The following is a 20,217-nucleotide window of genomic DNA, read 5'->3' on the forward strand; positions in this document are numbered from 1 at the left end:
ATTTCACCCAGTGTTTCTGCTGATTTTTTTAAAATACACACAATATCAAGTTTAAAATCATGGCCAAGATTTTCAAAAGTGAATAGAGTTTCTGGGTGCCCAGTTTGAGTGATTTTCAGAGGGTGGTTGCTCAGCATTTTCTAAACTCAGGTTTCTTAAGGGATTCTACACTGGGCATCCAATCAATGAAGCACCCAAAATCACTAGTCGCTTTTGAAAATCTTAGCCTATACGTATATAAAATTATTTGATTTATCAGTAATACCACATCGTTGGAATTAAAATAATTTTAAAAACTAAATCTACTTTTCAGATTTAAAGCTACTTATTTAATTTCCATATGTCACCCATTTTTGACAATAGTAATTTTCATTTTCTAAATCTCATGTACTAGCAGAGAGGATCAGCTTTGCTGTTGCAAACACTGCAAGGGAATATTTAAATACAAATAATAGTTTCATATACTGCTTTCAATTTTTTGAATATGTTTTGTTAATATTAGGGTTTCTAAAAATGTTTTGTTGTTGTTGAAATCAAAACCTGACTTTTGTGCCTACACAACCAGACTTGCCTTTCCTGAAGACACATGATGAGTGAATGTCAGAACTAAGAACAGAGCTCGGGAATTCTGACTCCCTCTCTTGTATTAAGACACATTTAAAGTCTTTTCCAACTATGTTGCCTATGATTCTCATTTAAAAATAATTCACTTTTGAAGGGTGGAGAACAGAAAGCCTAACAGTTAAAACCATTTATTATGTTTATTTTTTGCACACCTATAACATAAAGCAAGCAAATAAAATTTAAGAAACCATTAATTTCTAATTGAAAAGAGGGAGAATTTGACCTTGTGATCTGAATCTATCGGGGTCAAAATTCAGATCAAAAGAAAATCTTATGATTCTTGTATATAGAACAATATTAATATAGTATTTTACTTTTATATTATCTTGAGGAATTTTATAGAACTTTACAACTAGACAGATTCCCTTCACCTACCATTGAAATGTAACAATTTTCTATAGTTGATTGCAGCAGCTATTCAACAGTTTTGGACAGGAAGTAAAGACTACTCTATCCAACTGAGATTGCAACATTTTTTTATTGGTAGAATGGCTCTGAGCCTTCAGAGACTTGAGTATATGTTTAACTTTAAGCACGTAATCCTATTGAAATCAGTGGGGATTACTTGCATGCTTAAAATTAAGCATCTGCCTAAATCTTTGTAGCAGCAGAACCAATTGAATAATTTAATTCAGACTTTGGCAAATCCTAGTGTCCTAATAACTCTGGTTTTAGCAGCCAGGACATCAGTTCACAGTGCAGTGTATCTCATCTGAAAAAGATCACTTCCAGCAGCACAGCGCCCCAGTCACAAATACCAAGTAGCTGTCTTTCTAACAAACACTAACACAACTTTATGTAAGGTGTACAATATTAGTTTAATAATGTACATTCAGCAAAGTAATTCAGGTATCTATTGATAGGCGTATAAGGACCATATGTTCAAATAAGAATGAAGAAAACAAATCTTAATTATATAGCCAACCTGAACCAGAATGGATCAGGGCATTCTGCCCCCTTTGCCCTTCCCCAGAACAGGGAAAAATATCATTTCCTGATTAGCACAAAGAATAGGGATGTGTAGCAAGGAGAGAGAGCAGGGCTGGGGTGGGAGGCAGTGCTGTATAAACTAAGTTTGCTGAAATAAATGGGACTTGGACTCTATTTTAAATTCAGCCAGCTTGTTTGAAACAGGAGGAGATTTGTATCAAGTAGAAGAAGAAGCTGCAATTTTTTTTTACTAGATGGAAATTCTAAAAAATACAAGTAAAATATTGTATCATCTGGGAACTCCCCAAATATTATTTTAAACATTTTCTGAGAGACAGCACCGCCCAAGAGCCATTCTTTCAAAACTCACTAGACAAAACTCCCTTTAACATAGAGCTGGCTTTTCAGAATAGGAATGAGGCATGTGCATTGCAAAAATGATTCACATGCTGTTCTGGCCTGTGTGGCCATGGCTTCCTGACATTTCAGTCTGTACCCACGTTATAGACTCTCATTGTTATTTTGTAGTCTCATCTGTACTAAATATTCTCCTTAAGCAAACAAATAGTGTAATTATAATAAAATCGTTACTATCTTCATCTTTCTGCAGTACTGTAACTGCTGGCTTTGCATAACCCTGCTGTGGTGTTGTGGTTTCTCAAGCCTGCTGTGGTTTTTATGTATTTAAACATGCTGGTTGCTTGTGTTATTAAAATCTCTCATTGGGGTAATATTATTGTTGAGGACTGTTGACTTAAAGAGGCCTTTTTAAAAACACAAACCACTGAAGATAGCCAGTAGAAAGCCTGATGAAATATTGTACATTCCTGGAGTCAAATTTAATCCAGTAGATAGGGACTTTGTCTAGCACAGTGAACATCAATGGGAACTTTTAGGTGCTCGGTACTTTTGAAAGTCTGTGTCTAATTATGACTATAGGCTACCTTTATCCTCCTGTTTTTGAAAACCTTTGCATGAATTTTTAGGCAACCTGTACAATGATTACAATTAAAAAGACTTTTGCCAACACTGGTGTCGGAATTTCCTCATGTATTTCCTGTTCTAAGCATAGGAGAAAACTGCATCCTCTCAGGTACCACAATGTGGATTCGGTTGGCCAGAGTTGTCTTTTTAATGGGAGCTATTGTACCTGCTCTTGATGTGAAACAAGAATGGACTACATGCAAAAAGCTACATTAAAAAGACATAAGATTGCTTGTGCAACCTTAATTCAGCCCCCTTGTGCATATAAATGATGATACAATATATAATTTCGTGATCCCACACTATTTTTTCCACAGGACCCCTGCTTCATTCAGTGCACGGAATGGTCAGTTCTCATTTAATGAGCCAATATTTAATATTGTGTTTTATCCTCATTGTTCAATGTGTGGCCCTTGGCCTTATCCACTGCACACTATTAAAACTGTGTTCTGAAGAGAGAATTATTAATTTCCTCATTGACTTTAGATGAATGAATGAATTAGGGATGAATTAGTTGCGAATGTGAAGGTGGTTGGAAATTTGGGAGGAAGTGATCATGCTCTGATAGAATTCAAGATCCTATCGAAAGGAGGACATGAGAACAGCAGAACAAGGACACTGGACTTCAGAAATGTAGATTTCAACCAACTCAGAGAAATAGCAGGTAAGGTCCCATGGAAAGACCAGTTAGGAAGAAAAGGAGTCAAATGGGGCTGGCAGTTCTTAAAAGATGTAATTAGTAGAAGCTATTCTGATGCAGAGGAAAGATAAGAAGAATCACAGGAGGCCAATGTGGCTGCACAAGGAGCTTTTTAGCTATCTAAAAATCAAAAGAGATACAAACAGGAAATGGAAGGAGGCACATGTCGCCAAGGAAGTATACATGGGAATAGTACGAGCGTGTAGGGAAAAAATCAGGAAAGCAAAGGCAAAGAATGGGTTACAGCTGGCAAGAAATGTTAAAGACAACAAGAAGGGTGTCTTCAAATATGTCAGACAAATAAGAAAGATTAAGGATGGTGTGGGTCTACTGCTCGATGGAGAAGGTGAACTGGTAACAGAAGTTGATAGGAAGGCAGAGCTGCTCAATGCCTACTTTGCTTCAGTCTTCTCACAAAAAATAACGTGACCAGATGACTAGTGAAGTTATCATAGACAATAAAGGGGAAGGGATGCAGATCAGGATAAGTAAAGAACATGTCAGAGATCTTCTGACCAATTAGACTGAATTAAATCAACAGGGCCGGATGCTATTCCCCTGCGGGTACTGAAGAAATTAGCTGAAGAAATCTTGAAGCCACTGGCAATAACATTTACAAACTCATAGATGACAGAAAGGGTCCCAGAAGAAAAGAAAAGGGCTAAGTAGTGCCCATCTTTAAATAGGGGGGAAAAGATGAGCTGTGGGACTATAGAACAACTGTTAGCCTGACTTCGATAGCTGGGAAGATAACTAGAGCAATGTATAAAACATTCAATTTGTGAATACCTGGAAGATGAAGAGGTAATCACTAGCAGCCAGCATGGATTTATTAAGAACAAATCATGCCAAACCAACTTGATTGGCTTCTTTAACAGGGTAACTGATTTGGTGGATGTGATGTTCCCCTGGTGTTATCTGGACTGGTGATCTGCTAGGTCACTCCAATCCTGGACTCTGGGAGCCAGCCTTACCCTACTTTGCTGTGAGAACCCCCACTCCTGGGCTGTTCATGGACAGCCTCTGGCATGTAAGCTGCTTGGATTGTGCAACCGAATGACACTAGACAATATCTCCAGTCCCAGACACAATCCTAGGAACCGCCATCTTGCAGTGTCCAGTTATGCCTGCTGGACGCTGCAAGCTTATATGAGTGTGTCAATTTAACAAAGAAATTCATATGTACCAGGCTTGTTATTCTAAGGAGAATCTCTGACATGCTTCAAACCAAACGCACTGCTTCAGGTAGACTAAACGAACAGATTTATTAACTATAAAGATATATTTTAAGTGATTATAAGTCAAAGCACAACAAGTCGAATTTGGTCAAATGAAATAAAAGCAAAACGCATTCTAAGTGGATACATAATTGGTTAAACAACCACAGACAAAGAGTATCTATTAATGGAATGATGTTGGATTGGAGGGAGGTCTCAAGTGGGGTTCCACAGGGAACTGTTCTGGGTCTGGTCTTGTTTAACATATTTATTAATGACCTGGATGTAGATATAGAGAGCATACTGATCAAGTTTGCAGATGACACAAAGCTGGGGGGGGGGGCGGGGTTGCCAATTCTTTGGAGGATAGAGCTAAAATTCAGAGGGATCTTGATACATTGGAGAACTGGGCTATACACAACAAAATGAAATTCAACAAAGATAAATGTAAGGCTCTACACTTAGGGAAGAAAAACCAAATGCACATATACAGAATGATGGAAAACTGACTTGGCAGCAGCTCTGCTGAAAAGGATCTGGGAGCTCTGGTAGATCACAACCTCAACATGAGTCAGCAATGCAATGCTGTTGCAAAAAAAGCAATTTTAGGGTGTATTAACGGAGGCGTAGCATGCAACTCATGGGAGATGATAGCACTGCTCTACTCAGCACTCGTTAGGCCTCAGCTGAAGTACTGTATCCAATTTTGGTCACTAATGTGTAGAAAGGATATAGAAAAACTGGAAAGGATCCAGAGGCGAGCAACAAAGATGATCAAAGGGATGGAATGCAAGCCATATGAGCAAAGGCTGAATGAACTGGGTATGTTTAGTTTGGAAAAGAGGAAATTAAGGGGGGATATGATAGCTGTCTTCAGATACTTGAAAGACTGCCATACAAATAATGGAGAAAAGTTGCTCTCTTTTGCCACAGAAGGCAGGACAAGAGGCAATGGGTTCAAACTACAGTATAGCAAATTTAGATTAAATCTCAGGAAAAACTTACTAACTGTAAGAACAGTAGGACAATGGAACAGATTGCCTAGGGAGGTTGGGGAAGCTCCTTCACTAGAGGTTTTCAAAAGGAGGCTGGCTGGATAGCAATCTGTCTTGGATGGTTTAGACCAGTGGTGGGCAACCTGCGGCCGCGGGCCGCCAGACCGTTTGTTTACATTTGCATGGCTGCCTGCAGCTCCCAGTGGCTGCGGTTCGCCGTTCCTGCGGGAACTGCGGGAAGCAGCAGCCAGGTGGCCCCTGGGAACTGCAAGCGGCCGTGCAAATGTAAACAAACAGTTCAGCAGCCCACCAGTGGCTTGCCCTGACGGGCCGTGTGTGGCCCACGGGCCGCAGGTTGCCCACCACTGGTTTAGACACAACAAATCCTGCATCTTGACACGGAGTTAGACTAGATGACCTTTGCAGTCCCTTCTAACCCTATGATTCCTTACTGTAAAAGGCACACATCTGACATGAAGGCCACCCCTTGCCATATTTCAAGTTTCTGTTCCAAAGCATGGAGGTGCTAGAACTTTTCTAAAAAAGGTCCACAGAATTTTTTTAAGATGGGCAAAACAACATATTTTCCTTAGCCTTCATCTCAGAAATGGCCAAATCACTTTGCTTGAGGCTTTCCAGTACAATTTAGTCTGGGGAAGACACCCAGCATGTAAAATTTCAGCCCAATTCTTTAGTATGTGAAAAAATTACAAACAATGGAAAAAGAGTCTTATAATGGGAAGTTTGGGCAACCTTAAATGGCAGTGCTACTAGCCTCACCTATATTTAAATATAAGAGTGTGATCATTGTTCTACATTCTTTCTTCTTTTCAGTGTCCTTTTCTCCACTCCCACCCAGATGGGCTACCACTATCACTACCATCCTCTCCAACACTTTGTGCACACCCTTCAGCCTCCTAATAACCTGTCTAGCCCACTCTTCCTCCATTCATATTCAGAACATAACTATTTTTTGTTCATTCATTTCATCCTGATGCTTTCTTTAGCAATTTTGCCTTGATAGGCACAGAGGATTCTGGACACATCTGAGAGGGCAACAGGGCATCAAGTTGATGAGCAGCAATAAGCAATTAGGCTTATTAAGATGAACAGGGAATGGTAGTCTAAAGCAGAAAATTGCTTTCACTCTGAAATATGAATTTTTACTCTTGGTTCAGAGAGGGTAAGAGTTACACTGTGTCACTTGAATAAATGGTCTAAAATATCATAATTACTGAGCAGGGTGGAAGGTTAGAGGGATGTAAGAACAGCACAAGAACAAAACTATTGGGTGGGGAGAGATTGCAGAGGTGGGTGGGAGAAAGAAAAGATGAGCATTTCTGTGACAAGGTTTTTCAGAGGGAAGGGACTTGTGGATTGCTCAGGTGAGAGTGAGGGAAAGAAGGAGGAGATGAGACAGATATCAGATTTTAAAAGTTTTATTTAAGAGAACTCTCGCTCATTATTTGTCTTTAAGTGCCTGTTTTTAAGGCTGTTCTATTGACACCCAATGATGCTCTCTTCAAATAGACCCAACTTCAGGAAAGCAGTTAAGCAAATGCGTAAATCCATCTCTATTCAGCATAGCACCACAGAACATGCTGAAATCCCATGAGTTTTAAACTAATACTTAAATGCTTTGCTGAATAGGGATAGTTTCATGAATTAGAGTCATATTTAGGAAACTGAAAATTATTGACAGGGGCGTGAAATTATGGCCCTATTGAAATGAATGGCAAAACTCCCATTGACCTCAGTGAGGCTAGGATTTCATGATGTCTCTTAATTTCTGGCTCTTATTTATACTCATGTACATCATAGATATAACACTGGTGGAGGAGTCCCCATAAAACAAAACTTTAGTGGTAAACTTTTCATACCCTAAATCTTTTTTTAATCTTTATTGGAAGCTACATTAAGGCTATAATTTCTAGTGAAAAAATATGGGGGAAGGAACACTCCCAAGTGTTGAAAAAAAACCTAAAACATTTTAACAATTTCAAAAACTCATAAAGGTCACATAGCACAACCTTACGCCAAAATATTTCTAAAGCTAGCAACCCACAAAGACACTAGAACACCCACACAGAAGCCTGTTTTTAATTTTGGAGTAAATATTTTTCCTAGCACATAAAAAATGGTTGTTTTAAATAATAAAAAGCAGCCAAAAATAGAGAGGAAGTTGGGCATTTTTTATTGTGCAATTAAAAATGAATTAGACATACTGTAGCTACGATCAAAATGATTTCAGTGCTACATTTGAAAAGTTTACAGAAATGAGCATTTAAAAATGTCTTTAAAATGGTAATGCTTGTTAAAGAGTCATGAACCATTTAAACCAAGGTCTTTAAAATTTCTTAATTTACTAGGACCTCGATCAAGGCAAATTTTAATTCTCTCTTTTGGAATGTAGGTATGTGTGTAGCATAATTACTGTGAATAATGTGTGTGTCTATATTACACGTGTGCTATGCTAATAGGAGAGAGAGGGATTTGTGGCTTAGAGTGTAAAATAGTAGTCCCAAGGGTTCAAAAAGTGACTGACAGAAGGATATAATGACTGAAGCCATTGATGTTTTCAATCCAAGAGGTTTCAGACTCTTTTGAAAAAAAATATTTGGCTAATAATAGTGAGTATCCAAAGTTTCTCAATTTTGGTTCACTTCAGATAAGTGTTCCCAAGTTCTTATGCAAAGTTTCCCAGACTAATTGGGTCTTTTGAGGGTCCCTTCTCTCCCTTTGTGGTAGAAGGACTTCCCCCTTCCAATCAGTGCCAGCAATCTTCAGTGGAAACTTTGTATTCTTCTCCCAGCCTTTTCCATTCCCCAACTCTCCCCCCAGCATCATTCATTTGTTTACAGACTTCCCCCCAGCCTCAGGGAATGGAAGTGAACCCACTGTTCATCCTTGTAGTTGTGGACCTCAGGATTTATTTCATAGTTGGAAAGCCACAATCCAGCGAAATGTTGGGTGGCTGCAGAGCACTGTGCCGTTTGGGAAATCACTACCAGGGAAACCCCAGAGAGTGGCAAAGCTTGCAGAACTGAGGTGAGGGGTTAAGTATTGACCAAATGCTCCCAGATCTCAAAACCAACTCTGAGAGGGGGCCTGTTATTTTAGTTGGACTGTTCAACTCATTCCTAATACTGTAGGCCATACTGTTCTTGGGGCTTTCATAAAAGTGAATTTAGTCCTGTAACCCAGTCCGTAGTCTCACCAGATGGGGAAGGTAAAATAAAAGGCCCAGCTACAGCTCAGTTCACATACCTTTCCCCAGGGCTTGCTTTATGTCTAAAAACAAAACACAAAGCCAGAACAAATCATCGTATTACCAGATAATAATTCCCTGGGGCCTATCTAGTTTCAGTCAGCTGGGAGAACACACCCTTCCCTCAGTAGCCCCTTTGCACCAGCTTTCCCTTTCCTTGTATAACCATGCCCAGTTCAGCCATTTGAGAAGTAGGAACTTGTTGATCCCTCACATACCAGAGCACCTTTACACCTTGTTACAAGTCCTCATAGACTTATAGACCACCAACTCCTGTAATAGACCCATAACTTCTGGCTGAGTTACTGAGGTGCTGAATTCCCAGTCAAGAAACCCTGCAGCAGGTACAGTACAAGTAGTGTCAGTATAAGCTTCTGTCTCCTCATCGTCATCTCCCACTAAATATCTCATTGCCATCCCTGTGGGTGAGAGGATACTTTAGTCTCCCTGCTCATTTATCCTTGGCTTCTCTGCCAACAAGGCGCTATGTTGCTTTTTGTGATATGGGTATTTGTTCAATAGGAACTAGAACGTCAACAAGGATACCAGAGAAGGCTCAGAGAAGGGCAACAAGAACGATCAAGGGCATGAAAAACACTCATATGAAGAGATATTGAGAATTTTATAATTGTTTACCCTTGAAAGGAGATGAGTAGGGGGTACATGACAAAAGTCTTTAAAATAATGAATAGTATAGAGAAGATAGATTGGGAGCTTCTGTTCTCCCTGTCTGAACACAAGAATGAAGGGATAATTGATTAAATTAAAAGATGGCAAATTCAAAACTGATAATAGGAAATACTTTTTTACACAAGGCATAATTAGACAGTAGAACTCATTGCCATGGGAAGTCAATGAAACCAAGAATCTAGCAAAATTAAAAATGGATTGGGCATGTATATGCATAGCAAGACTATCCAGAGTCATCATAATTAATTATAACAAATAATTTGGAAGGAATATTAAACCACATGCTTCAGGGTTTAAGCCGGTCTCTAACAGTGGCTGACACCTGATGTGGGGGGCAGATTATCCCATATCTATCTACAGCAGAGCTCTGACACCTTCCTCTGAAGCAGCTGGAACTTAGCCACTGTCAGAGACAGAATACTGGCCTAGATGGACAATAGGTCTGATCCGGTCTGGCAGTTCCTAGGTTGTTACGCCAATTTGTGCCAATAGTCGTGGAGATACTGATGATCTGTACACTAAAAACTGGACTGAGCTCAACAGCTCATTTCACAAAGGCTATAGAAAAGCCAGCAGAAGAAAATAACTTTGTTTCACTACTAACCTGGAAGAGATTGAAACAGTGATCTAGAAGTGAAATAGTTAGTTCATCTTAATGACTCTTAATTCTGTTCTTCTTTTCCTTACCTTCTAGTGCAACCTCATATTCTTTCCTCGTTGTCGTCATACTACAGAAGGACCCACTTGTACTTTTACTACTTTTGAAATTTCAGCTCTGTTCTCCTCTGTGTCACTTTTCCCTTTCTACTTCTAAAAGCTCCTGTACTCAAGTCTATATATTCTACCTGCATGTGAAAATTATAATAATTCTTTGGAAGGAAATTATATTAAAATGTTGTGGCATGTTGCTCTCATTCACAATCATTGTACCTCTCACTTAAATTCTAAATCTCTCCATGGAATAAATTATCAATGTAATTTTAAAAACAAAATGCTACTCTGGAGCTTTTTTTTTTTTTTTTACAGTTGCCTGTTAGTTGCTTTCATGCCTAAGGATGTACAACATATGTCCTGCAAAGAGACACCCATATGGTTATACAGCGTATGTCCTGGCACTCTGTTGCCACAGACTAGAAAACAACAGACTTCTGTTTAACATGCATGGCACATTGCATGATTGAAGGTGTGACATGTAAGGGATTATAACTGACAACACTGTAGCCCTACACCTGTCACAACGCTGTGTCAAGAAGAAGCATAGTCTGTTTTTCTGGTGGAGGGGGGATGAAGGGAGGTTTGTGTAGATGGAGGAGAAACCTCAGATTCCTTTTATAAATTTGTTCTTCCTTAGTCTAGGGAGGATTTTCTCTCCCAACATTAAATATTATAGTTGGGTCAGATTGGTGCAGATAACTGCATACTGGGTAAGAGAAGACCCTACGTTAGAAGAATTAGTGTAAAAAACCCAACCATGTACTTTACAAGCCACTTAGGGCCAGATTTTGTAAAGTCACTTAGGGCCAGACATAAATGCTGATAGGTGCCTAGTGGAATTTTCAAAAGCACCTATCTGCATCTTTAGGCACCTGAATACCTTTAAAAATTGGGTCCTTATGGAAGTAAGTGTTTAAAGTAACTGTTTGGGATGCTTTGAAGCATTTCTCCTAAAATGAGTGTGACAGTTATGATAAACACATATGTCTCTTGAGACTATTGTATTTACATTATGAATGTTATATGTATGTTTGAGCAAACCCTTGATAGCATGAAAATTTTGAAGACTATTATATTGAGATGGGCGAGATGATATGGGCACTAGAATCAGGGGTGCACTAGAATCAGCAGCACACCAGTAAGAAAGTGGCTGAAGCAGTCAGTACCGGCTTACTTTCCCCTCTTTTGGCTGCATAACATTCATGCAAACTCAGCAAATGTTCCTTCTGCAGTTCAACCTGCAGGATTGGCTGCATAACAGCTTAAACTCAGCTTAAATAGGCAGCAGCCGGTGAAGCCCGGTTGCTGGGGTCGCTGCTAGTCGGCAGCAGCTGCATTGTGACACATAGCAACCAGCCCTTGCTGGCTGCTGCCTGCAGAGAGCCAGCAGTTGTCGCTGCACCCGGTGCTGGGCTGGGTCTGCTAAGGAGTAAGTAACTGAGGCAAAAACCACAGCCAGCCAGCCAGCCAGCCAGGGGGCGGGGTGCATGCCCGCCAGTGCCCCGCCTAGATCCTCCCTATTTCCTAGCAAATTCACAGATCTCAAGGATAATTTTTCTTATCATCCCAGACTTAGAATTTGCTATAAAAAATTTACTAGTTGAAGCCCTGAGCAGAAATGAAATTTGAAAGGTTATTTTAAAATTTCATTAAGAAAATTTCATCACCTGAATAATTTTTTTGTCTTTAGTTTCCCACATTTTAAAAGTTACAGAAAGTTCAGACAACTATATTTTAACAATGAAGGCAAATACAGGATACTTAATGGAGTAGTAAGGTCAATGATCAGATATTCATCAGCTTCTTAAGCCGTTATTGCAATTTGCTACCATGAATTGTTCTTAGAACAAACCAACGTTTCAGATTCTGTCAGATAAACCCACAACCTAATTTGAGGTAATTTGAAAGAATTGCATTTTTTAAACTTTTTTATTTGATAAAAGTAAAAATGACACTTTATATAGAAATATCAATGTTTTAGTAGTACTGTAATAATGACATGGCCACTACATTATATTTACATGAGAATTTATCATCTTTCCTACCTTAAACTGAAAAATGAGTCCTCCCTCATTGAGCTCTTTATCATTATTATATTTTGCCTCTCTTTTCATTTCCTCTATTCCATATATGAGCATCATTTCCCCCTTTCTGTCTACCTGAGTTCACTATGTGCATTTCTTAAGTATAATCTCTCCATTTTACAGTACCTTTCTGCAAAGCACTTTGCCCTTTTTTTCACACTGCACGTAATTAACATGTGGAACTCATTACCACAGTATATCATGGGGATCAACTGCTTAGTAGGATTCAAAGGAATAGCATTATAGGTAATTATAGGTATCCATGGTTGTGATATTTTTGTAATATATGTGATGATAAACCCTCATGCTTTTCTGCATAAGCCAACCAATAACTGGGGCTGGAAGGAAAATCATAATATAGCCAAGTTATTCTGTACTTATTTTATTAGGTTATTGAGTTCTTGCACCTTTCTCTGAAGAATCAGGTAATGCCTACTGTCAGAGATAGGTTACTGAGCTAAATGAGTCATGTGTTTGATTAATTCTTGTGAGGGATGCCATAAATACATAGGGATAGATTCTTTGCAATACTCAGAAGGGGAAAAGGAAGTGGAAACTATCTACCTGTCCCTGCTGGGCATTCCCTTTACACAGGAGAGTCTTGGAGGAGCATCATAGTGGCGTAGCTGGCAACAATGCTGCCTCCTCCTCTTCATCCCTAATATAGGAAGTATGTTGGGACTGGGTGGGAAAGAGGCAGACTCCTGAGCACTGTGTTGTTCTATCAATATACTTAGGATAACTTTTCAGGAAAAAAATATAGATGTTTCCTGCAGAGTGCAGGAAGCTTGTTTGCCAGCTGGTGTTGCTTTGATCCTTGGGACTTCTATCATGCCATCACTTTTAAAAAGCTGCAAATCAGGGATTATGTTTATGATTATTTTTGTTTAAATAGGAAAACAAAGAGATTTCTCAGTCCCTCTCTCCTCCATTCAGAAAGCATTAGCCCCACTGTCTTTATTACATACACATTAGCTTTGTCACAGGCCAAAGGGCACATTTTTTCGAGGAAGCCCCTTTTTAGAATATTGGCAGCACAGCACTATCCATCTGTCTGAAATGAGAGCGGAATTTGTATTTGATGCTCATTTGTAAGCTAATTTATATCTAAACATCACTTTCAAACTATTGGTTTTATTAACAGAGGATATTAAAATTATATGTATTTACACCATTAGTCTCTTTTATACATAAGAAATGAAGCAGAGTAGTAGTAATAACAGAGAATAAAACTGTCTTCAGCATCTGCATTACTAATTGTATAGTGCTTTGGTTTATTTTCATTGCCTTGTATTTGCAATATGCTCTAAAATAATTAGCTGCAATAACAGAGGTCCTTTACAAAAATTACCCTTTTCTCAACTGGCTTTATATTAGGTCATATCTGAATTATTGAAGAATGGCTGTAAGGAATGATTTATTGTTTTTATATAGTACATCTGATATTTAAAATTGCTGTATGGTTATTTTGAAATGAAAGCTGTAGAGATGAAAAGGTACCAAAAACAACAACCATTTTTTTAGGGACATTAACAAAAGAAACAAATATATACAGCAGGACATAATAAAAGGAGAATCATACATGTGACTGAAGTCTTGATTCAGCAAGATACTGCTGTAGCTTCTGAATTAATGGAGATATCCCATCTCCTAGAGCTGGAAAGGACCTTGAAAGGTCATTGAGTCCAGCCCCCTGCCTTCACTAGCAGGACCAAGTACTGATTTTGCCCCAGATCCCTAAGTGGCCCCCTCAAGGATTGAACTCACAACCCTGGGTTTAGCTAGGCCAATGCTCAAACCACTGAGATATCCCTCCTCCCCTGCTCTGGTACCCCAAATGGCTAAGTTAAATCTAGCTTGGCTATGTCTACATGAGCTGTAATCACACATCACAAGATGGTAGTGTCAATATATCTTAAGTCAGTTCATCAGTCTAAGGCTATGTCTACACCACAGACCTTACAGTGGCACAGCTATACTGCTATACTGTGCCGCTGTAAGGTCTCCTATATAGCTGCTCTGTGCTGCAGGGAGATACTTTCCCGCCAACATAGCGCTGCCCACACCAGTGCTTTTGTCGGTGAAACGTATGTCTTTTTTTCACACCCCTGACCGACAAAAGTTTTGCAGGCAAAAGTGCTAACGTAAACAAAGCCTAAAGCTTCTTTTAAGTCCAAAAGAGATCTGACGAGAAAAAGTTCTAAAATACTCAGATCAGAAGTTCAGATCCATTGCCCGGAAGCTAATGGAAAATTAAGCTGCAAAGAGCTTTATTAAGGCACAGTCATGTTGCTAAGTTCAATTGAAAGGACGATATACCAGTATAAGCTTTCTTTAAAAAAACCAGCCATTAAAAACTGATGAAATCACAAGCTAAATAATTTATATTTCCTGTCTTCAGAAAAAAAGCAGCTTACCTGCTTTGGAAAATAGAGGCTTAATTAAACCACCAACCCTTTTATTTAATGCAGTCTTCTCATATAACGCCCCATAGGTGTTGGTTATTCTGACATTGTATAGTACCTTTTTTGCCAGAAACTGACAGCAACCAACATTGAAAATGAACACAGATCTTATTTACTGAGCATGCCCCATTGTTCCATGAAATTCCCTTCTTCCTAGAGAACATGCCTTTTTCTGGGTCATGGCATGTTTAAATATATACAGTCCATAGTCATACTCTTGCATATTTACTCAGTCTGCATACTTCTTCTAAAAACAAAGGATGTGTAAAATTTAGGGGCTAGATCAGGGATCGGCAACCTTTGGCCCGTGGCCCGCCAGGGTAAGCACCCTGGCGGGCTGGGCCAGTTTGGGAAGCGGCAGCCAGCATATCCCTTGGCCCGCGCTGCTTCCTGCAGCCCCCATTGGCCTGGAGTGGCAAACCGCGGGTAGTGGGAGCTGCGATCGGCTGAACCTGTGGACGCGGCAGGTAAACAAACTGGCCCAGCCCGCCAGGGTGCTTACCTTGGCAGGCCACGTGCCAAAGATTGCCGATCCCTGGGCTAGATTCTACTGTCAGTTGCACGGGTGAAATCCCATTGCCTGTACACCTGATTCTCAGCTCCATTACACCATTTTTGTGCTGGTGTAATGCCACTGAGTTTATGCAGGTCTGACTTCAGTGGAGTCACACCCACATAAACTAGTGAAATGAACTGGAGAATCAGACTAACAGATGGAGTTGCACATGTGAAACAGAGTGTAAGTTGGCCTATGTTAATAACAAAAACGGACATGTCTTAACTAGACTATGCCCTGATATAGCAGTCATCACCGATCAATATTTCCTCGTATATTATTGTTTTAGAGCTCGTTACAGTATTATAGCTATGCCAATGAAGTAGTTATCCCAATTCACAAATATACTTTTCTGGACAAAAAATGAACTAAACTTACACACACACACTTTTCCCAACCCTTCCCCACCCCCACCCCGCCCAAGAAATCTGAACAAATTCAAATTCCAGTATTGGTGTAAGTAGAAGCCATTCTTTTCCAAATATAGTCTATGGGAACTATATTTAAACCACCTTCTGGAACAATTTTACTCCTTTAGGCCCTGATCCTGCATTGTGATCCATGCAGGTGGGTTGTTCTGCCCGCATGGAACCCCTTGAAGTTACAGTACAGGATCAAGGCACTTAGTGAGCTATTGTATGACCCAGGATCCTCTTTTTTTTAAAAATTGTTTTATTTAAATGGCTAAAACTACATATATTAGCCAACACATTCCTTCAAGAGTCAATGCCATATGCTAACAGATGGTATCCCATCTGTGGTATAGTTATTGAAAATACATTGCTTTGCTCTGTAAAACAAATATAAGACAGTCTTGATAGTTTTTCAGGAATTCTTACTTTCAGACCTTAACTCCAACAAAGGGACCTCAGAATCTATTCCTATCTGCCTGTGGACTCTGAGACACATTACATATCCATCCAAAAAGTTTCCATTATGGGGATATCCAAAACAAGAAACAATGTTGGTGCATTATCACTCCTACGATTTGAACTTTTACTGGGTGATGAATATTATTTATGTTGATAAGTAGTAATAAAACATCTTTGTGAAACAAAATGTGAGATTTTTTGCTATTGTTACCACTAGACAAAAAGTAGCACTTTTCCTTCTTTTTTCTTTCATACAATTTCAAACCCATGATGGACATCAAAAAGATAGGAATTTACACAACTAGGAATGAGGGCCAAATTCTATCCTTGCAAGCACTGACATGGCTCTTTTGAAGGCAAAAATTGGCTCTTAATAGGGAAGATAGCATGGGTAGCAAGACCAAGGAGAAAGAGGAATTTGGACTAACTGAGCATTTCTGGATGCACATCAGAAAATCTATCTGAGGCACATCAGAAAATTATCCTATTGAAAAAAAAATTGCAAAAGTAATAGAAGGCCAATCTGGTTGCACCGGCAACTTTTAGAAAACCTGAAAAATAGAATAACCCTGAAACATAGGGGAAAATAAAAAATAAAAGGCTGGAGACATAAGGCTGTAAGAAAGCTGTGATTTTTGGGGTGGATGGGGGGTTTCAAAAGTTGCACCCACAGTTTGTTAAAGTTGTGGTTTTGGTGCGGTCAGTTCAAGTACCATAAAAAAAACCACACATGCAAAGTGGAAACAGGTTGCCTGAGGAATGAAGACCTTCTCTGGGTACCACACAGAGTACCAGCCTTGGGTGCACACCCACACATAAGTTCCAGCACCCTCTTCCATGCAGCCTACCATCCAAAGCAGGCTAGCAGCAGAGAAGAAATGACATGTGTCCTCCTTGACTCTCAAAGATTATAACAGATCTTGCATTATAATAAAAAAGCCAAAGCAGCCTTGCATGTAGTGAAACATAGCTGAATGGCTTTCTCAGTGAAAAATCCAGGTCTATTGTGTTTCCAACCTCACATATCAAAAGTTACATTGGACCAGAAGTGTATATCTGAAGATGATACTTAGAGAAGAAATATAGTTCTAACACGAAACCACACTATTTTAAATTGAAGTGGCTATAAATAAGAGATTAGAAAAGCAAGCCAGTCTTTGTGTGTGTAACTTTTTATAATTGCCATTGTATTGTTAATTTATCTTCACAAAAACCTAGTGAGGTGAGGAGGTGGTATCATCCCATTTTGAAGATAGAAAGCTAAGGCACAGAGAGACTAAGGGAAATAATATCCATTAATTTTTGGTGCCCAAATATAGATGCCTAGTACCTGATTTTTCAGAGTATATAGTACATTCGTAGTATATAGTTGTGACAGATATAGCAGTTTCTTGCCATTTCCTTGGGAGATCTTATTGAATTAAATTTAAGTATCTTTGGGTTCCATTCTAGTAAATGAATGGTTTATGTATTATTGTGGGCTGGGATTGTATATAACCTCTCGAGGGGAGAGATGTGACAAATGTGAGACTTGGAGGTTCAAAGGACTATACTGAACAATGTGCCAGTCAAGAATGGACTCTTGGAACAAAGAGAGTTAAGTGGGTTTCCTGGGGAATATCTAGGGGCAGGTGAATGCAAATTCCCCACCTTTGGTTATGCAAAAACCCAGTCTTTTGAAGCTACATCCTCAGGAGTGGGCCATTGTTTGCTGATCACTTGTTACATGAGGCCAAATCAAAGGGCCAAGCTGTATAAAGGAAAGACTGAACTATTCACGGCGGTTCTGGTTCTGAATCTGAGACAAATATGAACTTGTAACCATGGGGAAAACCCAGTTGTGGGTTTTGAAAGACTGATACCTATCTGAGCCCAAAGCTGGAGCTGAAGTGACCTCTGGGGTAAGCTTTTTAGCATGCGGGTAGGTTCTTTTATTTTTAATATGTTTTCATCTCAAGAATAAATATGCTTGCATATAAAGAGCTGTGTGATAACTTGTAACTGCTGGCAATTATTCTGTTCACAGCCTCTGGAGATAAAGCAAAGTGCCTTTTGGGCAGTCTGGCTCTCTGGGGATATCACAGTGCAGGCAGAGACCTGTGAAGCCTGGAAAAATCCAAAGCTGGAGGGAAAGAGATGTGGGTCTCTGCTCAAGAGAGGTGATGGCTAGGAGCCAGAAACCTTTAAGTAGGTGCCCTGGGTGGATCACATGGGAGGAATACAGGTGTATTTGCCTTGAACTATAACTATACTTATCATATAGCACTTCATATATTCAGGCACAGCTCCCATTGACTTCAGTTGCAGTTGTACATAGGGATGGTTGAGAAATGGTTTTCATGTCCTGTGGGAATTTCTGAGATTTTGAAAATTTTTCCTGTCTTGTATCAGGACAAAAAATCAAAATCTCAATGTTTTCATGAATTGACAAACCAAAACATAATTTGGCTTGGGTCAATTGAAACATTTTGTTTTGATAATTAGCTCTGATTTTGACCTTTTTTCTTTTCTTAACTTTTATTAGTGTAAATTAGGTTACATTTCAAAATAAAAAGTCCTTTTGAAATGAAAAACTGAAACCTGTTATATAAAAATGTAAAAATGTCCCATTTTGACAATTTTAAACTTTTTCAAAAAAATGTTCAAGTTGGGAAATTCAACAAAACTCACCCATTCCCACAACCAGTTTTGGTTTCAATGAACAGGCATTTTATGGGGGGGGGAAAGTCATTGAAAAATTCCCAACGAGCTCTAGTTGTGACTGGTTAGAACTTCTGCATACTTTGGTCTCAAGCTAAGCACCCAAAAAATGAGGAACACACAACTAGTGACCACCACTGAAAAGTTTGGATTAAGTGACTTGCCCAGCATCACACAGGAACTCTGTGGCAGAGACAGGGATAGAATCCAGTTCTCCAGGACAGCATTCAACTGCCTTAAACATGAGACCCTCCTTTCTCTTCCTGAAACAATCTGCCTCATTCACTACACACCTTCCAACTTCTGCAACAAATAAGGCAGGGTCCTATAGTCAACAACTTCCTTCACTATACAACCCTGATTCATCCCCAGAGCACGTCTAACCTGGGCACTGACTGAGGCTGACAGAGAAAGACTGATTCTTTAGCCTGAAGTTTAGGGCACTCACCTAAAATGTGGGACACCAAGGTTAAAAACCTCCACTACAAATCCGATAGAGAAAAGACTTGAAGCTGGTCTCCCACACCCCAGGTGAGTGCCCTAACCAGTGAGATATCTGTTCTCTGTCTGAATTTGTCAAAAAAAAAAAAAAATTCCTGCCAAGCTGTTTATGGGTATATCTATCTATAAACAGATGGGAAAAGTGCACATAACAAACCACTGTAATCATGTGACTTTATTAGTGTAACTGTTGTTCCCCCTTTCCTGTTTGCTTCTTTCACTAGTTGCATCATACCTACATTCAGAGGGTAAGTTCTTTGGGGGCAGGGGTTGGGCCTATTTTGTCTGTAAAGTGCCAAGAATTCTTTAGGCAATATACTAGTAATATTCTCAAATTATCTACCTTGGAAAGATAAAATACTGAAACAACCATACAGGATTAGAATCTATGATTCTACTGAATCCTGTGTGCTTCAACCCTGAAGCTCACAGCACTAAACTGCCTCTATTGTTTAAATAAACAGGCCAAATGAGAACACTAGGTGGAAAATTATGACTTTTTTCTTTTGTTTTTATGTAAAGGTTTGGTAATACAGTTTTTTTTAAAAAAAATCTCTGGCCTATTTCTGTTTCTGACATTTCCCTCATTAAATATTTGTTATTCTGCCATGTGACCTCATGAAAATTAAATAGAGTCTATGAAGGAAATCAGAAAGCACCAGGGATTAAGTAGTTTGGTTAAAAAAAGGAAAACATTAGCTGTGATATGACCATGCCAGACTACTCTACATCAATGTTCATTGGAAAGAAAGTCTGATTAGTTGTGTATACACAGTTTTCACTACATCATAATGCATATTGTCTCACCTTACAAAGAATACTTCACACTCTTTCTATAGAACTAGTTTAGTAGCATTCATCTGATATAGACCCTCCAACGAGGGTCACATTTCTTGAGTTTTTGCTTAAGAGAGAAA

This window comes from Emys orbicularis, chromosome 5 (assembly GCF_028017835.1).
Source record: "Emys orbicularis isolate rEmyOrb1 chromosome 5, rEmyOrb1.hap1, whole genome shotgun sequence".
In the NCBI taxonomy this organism is placed as follows: Eukaryota; Metazoa; Chordata; order Testudines; family Emydidae; genus Emys; species Emys orbicularis.